Consider the following 9058-nt stretch of genomic DNA (forward strand, 5'->3'; position numbering starts at 1 on the left):
AAATCTCCATGAAGAACATTAATATATCAAGCTCCATGACTCATGTAGACTTTTTTTTTTCTTTTGCTTTGTCAGGTCACACCCGAGGCATATGGAGGTTCCCAGGCTAGGGATCCAATTGGAGCTACAGCCGCCAGCCTACGCCACAGCAACAGCAATGCCAGATCCAAGCTGCATCTGTGACCTACACCAGAGGTCATGGCAACCCTGGATCCTTAACCCACTGCATGAGGCCAGGGATCGAACCCATATCCTCATGGTTCCTAGTCAATTCGTTTCCACTGTGCCACTAAGGGAACTCCTCATGTAGACATTCTTATTGAGAGTTTTCTTTTTTTGAGCCAAAATTAACTGCCTTCTGTTTTACTGCTTAAAAGAGCTTCAGGCGTTCTCGCCATGGCACAGTGGGTTAAGAATCTAACTGCAGCAGCTGGGTCACTGCAGAGGCGCAGGTTTGATCCCCTGCCTGGCCCAGTGGGTTAAAGGATCCAGAGTTACCACAGCTGCAGTGTAGATTGCAGCTGTGGCTTGGATTCAATCCCTGGCTCAGGAAGATCCATATCCTGGCAGTGTAGCTAAAAGGGGGAAAAAAGGTTTCATTGCTTTTACTAATAAGTAACTTTCTAAAAGTTAATTTTCCTAACTTTGAATTCATGCAAATCAATGAAGGAATCACTCTGGGAATAAATAATGTATGTACGCAGTTTTTAGACTTAAAAAGTCCAAGCCATGATATCATCAATATGCAAAAATAGATTATTTATTTGCACACATCTAACCACATATCCCCTTATTTTCATGACAGTGGGGTGTGTGAACCATAAATTTACAGTTTTCAAGATTACATATCTTTTTTTTTTTTTTTTTTTTTTTTTTTTTTTTTTTTTTTATTATTTTCCCACTGTACAGCAAGGGGGTCAGGTCATCCTTAGATGTATACATTGCAGTTACAGTTTTTTTTCCCCAAAAAATTACATATCTTAAAGTTTATCCTCCTCTAGTTTTTGAGTGTCATTGCTTCAGAAGTATTTATTTGGGAAAGAATGGCAAATAATGGCCAGCAGGCAGACTGCCAGGTTTCAAAAGAACTAGTTTGGCCTTGTTTCACTACCAACATTAAAGTTTGCTTATTTAATTTTCTACAGAAGAGAATTTGCTTTGCTAAACTTGGAATGTAAAGCATGCATCCTGAATTTAGGTAAAACACCCATTCTGCCACCACTCCATAATTAGAAAACAGCCATAAAAGCTATACAAAAGCATATGTTAGTTTTCAAAAATTTTAAGTTTTATTTGCAAAGCATCAGCCCACTCCATATAGGTGCTACACTATGAATCATGGGCTATGGAATGAACTATTGTTCACAACCCCTGCACTGCTTATATCCCAGTCTTGTTTATCTCCTCTCTCATCCCTTCTCCTCAGTAATCTGTTTCCCCTCCTCTGAACAGGTTAACAATTTCTGTGGGTCCTTGAATGCCTTCTCCCAACTCTTTTAATTAGGCAAACATATAAATATGGAGATCTCCTCCGCATTGTCTTACAAAACAAAGGAGGGTTATAACATTTAAAATGTTTTCTTTCTTAGTAAAAATATGTGGAAATCTCTCCAGGTCGATCGATAGAGAACTCACTCACTAAATATATGCTATTCTGTGTTGCTTAATAGTCTATGACGTGACTATAGTACAGTTTAGTCAATTATTTCCCTACCGATGGGCATATACTTTGTTCTCTATCTTTTGTCCCTGCAAAAAGTTCTGCAACACAAGTCCTTTATGCAACCCCTTAAGTACTGGTGCCTTTATTTCTAAGGACTAGCAAGAGTGAGACTACTGGGGCAAAGGTGTGCATATTTTTAATTTTAACATGTACTGCCAGATGGCCTTCCCAATGGACAGTATTGAATTCATAGTTTCAAATGTAGTGTATGAGTGTGCCCTTCCCTGCACTCACCTCCTACCAGTCATAGCCATTATTATTCCTTTTAATCATTGCATATTGGTAAAAAAGTGATTGCTGGCATGCTCCCTGACTTCAGACTACACTACAAAACTGCATTCATCAAAACAGCTTAGTACTGGCACAAACACAAACACAAACACATAGATCAATGGAATGGGATAGAAAGCCCAGAAATAAACCCACATGCTTATGTGGTCAATTAATCTGCAACAAAGAAATCAAGAATATACAATGGAAAAAAGACAGTCTCTTCAATAAGTGGTGCAGGGAAACTGGACAGCTACATGTTAAAGAATGAAATTAAACATTCTCTAATATCACATGCAAAATAACCCCTCAAAATTATTTAAAGACCTAAATCTAAGCCTGGACACTATAAAACTCCTAAAGAAAAATGTAGGCAGAACACTCTTTGACATAAATTGCAGCAATATCTTTTTGGATCCATCTCCTGGAGTAATGGAAATAGAAACAAAAACAAAAGCAGGGAGTTCCTGCTTTGGCACAGTGAGTTAAGGATTCAACATTGCTGCAGCTGTGGTGTAGGTTTCAGCTGTAGCTTGGAATTGATTCCTGGGCCAGGAGCTTCCATATGCTGGCAAAAAAAAAAAGTAAACTTAAAAGCTTTTGCACAGCAAAGGAAACCATAAACAAAACAAAAAGACAACCCATGGAATGGGAGAAAATATTTGTAAATGATGCTATAGACAAGAGATTAGTTTCCAAAATTCAGAATCAACTCATACAGCTTAACACTAAAAAAAAATACAAACAACCCAGAGTTCCCATTGTGGTGCAGCAGAAACAAATCTGACTAGGAACCATGAGGACACAGGTTCAATCCCTGGCCTTGCTTAGTGGGTTAAGGAACTGGCGTTGCCATGAGCTGTGATGTAGGTGGCAGACATGGCTTGGATCTGGGGTTGCTGTGGCTGTGGCGTAGGCCAGTGGCTATAATTCAGATTCACCCCCCTAGCCTGGGAACCTCCATTTGACACAGGTGCAGCCATAAAAAGCAAAAAAAAAAAAAAAAGTCTACAAGGAAGTTCTCTTATGGCACACTGGGTTAAGGATCCAATAAAGTGCAGCTATGGAGCAGGTGGCAACTGTGGTGTGGTTTGGCCCCTGGCCTGGGAATGTCCACATAGAGCAGGTGTGGCCAAAAAAAAAAAAAAAAAGTCTACAAATAATAAATGCTGGAGGGGGTATATAGAAAAGGGAACCCTCTTACACTCTTGATGGGAATGTAAATGGGTATAGTCAGAATGGAGAAGAGTATGGAGTTTCCATAAAAAACTAAAAATAGAGTTAACTGATAATCCTGCAATCCCACTCCTGGGGAAATATTCAGAGAAAACTCTAATTCAAAAAGATACATGCACCCCAGTGTTCACTGCAGCACTATTTACAGTAGCCAAGACATGGGAGCAATCAAATATCCATTGACAGATGAATGGGTTAAGAAAACATGGTACACAGACAAAATGGAATACCACTCAGCCAAAAAAAAAAAGAAGTAATACCATTTGTAGCAAAATGGATGTACTTAGAAATTACCATACTAAGTGAAGTCAGAAAGAGAAGAACAAATACCACATGATAATTATTTATATATGGAATCTAAAAAAAGATACAAAGGAACTTATTTACAAAACAGGAATAGACTCATAGACATAGAAAATAAGAGTTAGCAAAGTGGAAGGGGGGAGGGATAAATTTGCAATTTGAAATTAATAGATGCAGACTACGATACATGGAATGGATAAAAAAACAATGACCTGCTTATAGCACAGGGAACTGTATTCAACATCTTGTAATAAACTATAATGGAAAAGAATCTGAAAAAGATTATATATGTATATATGTATATGTATGTATGTATAACTAAATCGCTTTGCCATATACCTGAAACTAGCACAATAGTGTAAATTAACTATAATTTTTTAAAAATGGAAAAAAGTGATTGTTGGGTTTTTAACATTCATTTTTGTTAATTTCATCTTGAATGCACACACGAGCAGTTCTGGATGAGTCAGATTTTATAATAACTCAAGGTAAATCGGGTGCTGGTCTCCTCGCCCCGGTATGATCCACCTGTCTCTATCATGGGGGACTTCTGTGATGAGCTCTCTGAATTTCAAGGATCCGCACAGATCTTTCTTTCCCCTTTACAGATGAATGCTATCTGAGCTAGGTAAAGATTTCTGGGTAGGGTTTTTTGGTTTTGTTTTTGTGTTGTCTCTCAATATTCTGAAGATTTTATTTTACTCTCTTTAGTTTCAGATTTTTAGTTTTCTGGCCATGCTCCAGCATGCAGAAGTCCCAGGCCAGGGTTCAAATGTGCACCACAGCACTGACAATGCCAGATCCTTAATCACTAGGGCACCAGGGAACTCCCTAGCTTCAGATTTTTAATGGGAAATCTGATGCCAGGCTGATTTTCTTTCTATGGCCATACCCGTGGCATATGGAAGTTCCCGGGCCAGGGGTCAAATCTGAGCTGCAAATGCGGCCTATGCCACAACCACGGCAACACCGGATCCGAGCTGCATCTGTGACCTATGCTGCAGCTTGCAGTCATGCTGGATTCTTAACCCACTGAATGAGGCCAGGGGTTGAACCCTCGTCCTCACAGAGACAACATCAGGTCCTTAACCTGCTGAGCCACAACAGGTACTACAAGAAAATTTTTCCTTTTTAGGTAAATTTTTCTTTCTATCTAACAGAATCTAAGATGAGTACTGTTGATTCTTAGAGTTTAGGAAATTTATTAGACCATGACTGCATGTGAATATATGTTTGGTTTTTTGTTACTATTATGTTTTATTCAATCTGACTGGAACTCAGGAAGATCTTCCAATCTTCAGATTCAAATTTTTTTTAGCTCAATTTTCTTCTTTTTGGGGTTCAGTTATTGCCTCTTTTCCATTTTTTTCCTTTTTCTCCCTCTGGTAATATTATTTACATGTTGGATCTTCAATATCTGCCCTCTATCTCTTTATTTTTTCATCATTTCCACTGCTTTTTTCTTTGGTGTTTTGAAATCTTTGATTCTCTGATTTGACCGTTAGTCCAGGAACTGCCATATGTTGCAGGTACAGCTCTAAAAAATGGGGGAGGGGCATTTCTAAACATATACAAACAGATATACATAATGTATAAAGACATATTTTTGGTTTCTTGCTTTGAAATAATTTTGGCCTTAAAGAAAAAATTATGAAATGGCACAGAAAACATATACTCTTCATCCAGACTCCTCAAGTATTAGTATTTTTCCACGTTTGCTTTATTATCCTCTCTCTATGTATACTTTTTCCTGAATAATTCGAAATAGGGTTGCAAACATGATGCCCCTTTATCACTAAATACATCAGTGTGTTTCCTTAAAAAATGGACATTTTTCTTTACAGCCAGAGTATAATTTTTTTTCAGCCAGAGTATAATTATCAATATCAAGAAATGGCACCATGTAATATTATTGTCTAATCTAGATCTTATTCAAGTGTCATTGATTAACTCACTAATGTCTTTTATAAAAAAAAGAAAAAGCCACAGTTCCCGTCGTGGCTCCGTGGAAACGAATCTGACTAGTATCCATAAGGACAGGACACAGGTTCAATCCTTGGCCTCTCTTGGTAGGCCAAGGATCTGGGGTTGCCCTGAGCTGTGGTGTAGGTTGAAGAGGAGGCGCAGATCTGGTGTTGCTGCAGCTGTGGTGTAGGCTAGCGGCTGCAGCTCTCTGGGAACCTCCATATGCCGTGGGTACAGCCCTAAAAAGACAAAAAAAAAAAAAAAGCCTTTTTTTTTTTCTGGTTCAGGATCAAATACGAGGTCATACACTGCATTTAGTTGCCATGCCTCTTTAGTCTCCCTTAAGCTGGAGTTCCTCAGTCTTTCTTTTTCTATAATATATGTCTTCATTAAATCATGGATAGAATAATTCTATATAAATATATGTACCTTGACTCTTTTACTTAGCACATCTTGGACAATTTCCATTTCAGTACATATATAACTATCATATTCATTTAATTGGCTGCTCAGTAGACTGTATCTGTCAGGATAATCTAAGCTACACTACAATAAAAAAGAACACAGGTAGTTTCCGTGCTGGGGCAGTGGAAATGAATCTGCCTAGGAACCATGAGGTTTCGGGTTTGATCCCTGGCTTCACTCAGTGGGTTAAGGATCCACTGTGGCTGGCAAAGGCCAACAGCTGTAGCTCTGATTGGACCTCTAGCCTGGGAGCCTCCATATGCCATGGGTACAGCCCTAAAAAGCAAAAGATAAAAAGAACACCAGACCCTCAGAGGCTTAACACCACAAAAGCCGATTTCCTGTGTGTGCGAAAATGGCAGTCTTCACTGAGAAGGCTCAGCCCTGCTGCTTCTGTCTTGTGGCTTTCCTTCCCTGTGTGTGTGTGTACAACTGCTCCAGTAGAAGAGACCATGGAAAATTACCCCTGGGCTCTTAAAATGCTTCTCAAATTTCAAGTGCCAAAGCAAATCACATCAGCAAGGCTCAACATCAAAGGAGCAAGGACTCAGAAGGAGAAGGGATCAAGAAATATCAGTGGGAGTTCCCGTCATGGCTCAGTGGTTAACGAATCTGACTAGGAACCATGAGGTTGCGGGTTCGATCCCTGGCCCTGCTCAGTGGGTTAAGGATCCAGTGTTGCTGTGAGCTGTGGTGTAGGTCACAGACACGGCTCGGATCCCAAGTTGCTGTGGCTCTGGTGTGGCCGATTAGACCCCTAGCCTGGGACCCTCCATATGCTGAGGCAGTGGCCCAAGAATGGCAAAAAAAAAAAAAAAAAAGACCAAAAAAAAAAAAAAAGAAATATCAGTGAAGACTAGTAATATCTAGCACATTTATCACTGAATGGGTGTATCATAATTTACTTAAGTAGTCCCTTATTGATGGACACTTAGATTGCTTCTGAGTTTGTTTTTTTCAGAGATCCTTCATGCATTTGTTTTTTCACATTTGGGTGAGTGTATCTACAGCATAAATGCCCCCCCAAAAAAATTGTTTGCGAAAGTAAAAGGAACGTGGAGCTAAAAATATTGATAGATCAAACCTGCCATTTTGAAGGATACGCACGGTGAGGGAACAGAGGAAGGCAGAGAGCAATGGAGACAGAGACAGAAAACCCAAGGAGGAGTTCCCATCGTGGCCCAGTGGTTAACGAATCCGACTAGGAACCATGAGGCTGCGGGTTCGGTCCCTGCCCTTGCTCAGTGGGTTAACGATCCGGCGTTGCCGTGAGCTGTGGTGTAGGTTGAAGATGAGGCTCGGACCCCTTGCTGCTGTGGCTGTGGTGTGGGCCAGCAGCTACAGCTCTGATTGGACCCCTAGCCTGGGAACCTCCATATGCCATGCGAGCAGCCCAAGAAATAGCAAAAAGACAAAAAAGAAAAAAGAAAAAAAGAAAAGAAAACCCAAGGAAAGAAAGGGATGGGCAGGACAGGGAGGAGAGCTCAAAGCCTGACTGTGCAATTCACAGGCGCTTTGAACCCGAGTGTTCGTGTCTACAGCACCTCAGTGTGTCGTCAATAAGCTCTTGTTTTTACTTTTGCATATTTAAGGGGGTTTCTGCCCCTTGCCATAAGTTACACCAGACATGGAGGGAGACAGAAAGAGACATGGCATGATTCCATTGATTGTTTTCATTTCAGTTTCCAGCCCAGGAAAGAGAGTCGAGGCAGGAAAAGAGGTGAGCACTGAGTTATGCAAGCAGAATTTACCCCCTGGAGCCACATTTATGAGTTGAGCTGTTTTTAAACCCAGTCCCAGAGTTCAGAGGAAATGAATCTGACTAGAATCCCTGAGGACACAGGTTGGATCCCTGGCCCTGTTGAGTGGGTGGGTTAAGGATCCGGCATTGCCGTGAGCTATGGTATAGGTCACAGTCGTGGCTCAGATCTGGTGTTGCTGTGGCTGTGGCGTAGGCAGGCAGCTACAGCTCCAATTCGACCCCTAGCCTGGGAACCTCCATGTGCCACAGGTATGGCACTAAAAAGACAAAAAATAAAAAATAAATAAAATAAATCCAGTGTCAATGGTTAATAGAATGAATTTGCCTCAGATCTGGAAAAAGAGGACAGCCAAAGAAAAGTCTTGTTTTTCCATCTCTGCACAAGAGTACATTTTTCTCATTTTAAAAATCTCACCTCAGATTTCACTTACTTTGTGACACTTCATCAATTGCTATCACACCTTATCCAGTTTCCAACTCTTCAAAATTCTCTTAACACGTGATAAACAAGTTAGCCCACATATGCCTCGGGTGCGGCCCTAAAAAAAAAGCAAAATAAACAAATAAATATTTTTTAAAAAAAGTTTTTCTAAACATCTTTTTTCCCTCTTTTGAAGCTATGCAAATGTAAACCTATTTCTATTTTTTTAATTTAATTTTTTATTTTACATTGGTGTATTTCTTTTTCTTTCTTTTTTTTTTTTCCTTTTCTTTTTAGGGCTGCACCTTCAGCATATGGAATTTCCCAGGCTAGTGGTTGAATTGGAGCCGCAGCTGAGGCTTACGCCACAGCCACAGCAATGCCAGATCTAAGCCACAACAACAACCTATGCCAGAGCTTGTGGCAATGCCAGATCCTTAGACCACTGAGCAAGGCCAGGTATGGAACCCACATCCTCATGGATACTAGACAGGTTCTTAACCCACTGAGCCATGATGGGAACTTCTGTATTTCTTTTTTTTTTTTTTTTTTGCTTTTTAGGGCCACAACTGTGGCATATGGAGGTTCCCAGGCTACGGGTCAAATCGGAGCTACAGCTGCCGGCTTACACCACAGCCACAGCAACACCAGATTCAAGCCGAGTCTGCAAACTGCGCCATACCTCACAGCAACCCTGGATCTGAGTGAGGCCAGGGATCGAAACTGCAACCTCATGGATGCCAGTCAGATTCGTTTCCACTGCCCCAGGACAAGAACTCCCTATATTTCTAGTTTTGTTTTTTTTTTTTATATTTCTAGTTTTAACATGCATCTTTATCTATATTTTTCCTACAAAGTAACGTATTCAAAGTTTTTTTCTTTCTCCTGAATAAAATAGATGCTTTAACAACCT

The sequence above is a fragment of the Sus scrofa genome, chromosome 2, assembly GCF_000003025.6.
Source record: "Sus scrofa isolate TJ Tabasco breed Duroc chromosome 2, Sscrofa11.1, whole genome shotgun sequence".
Lineage (NCBI taxonomy): Eukaryota > Metazoa > Chordata > Mammalia > Artiodactyla > Suidae > Sus > Sus scrofa.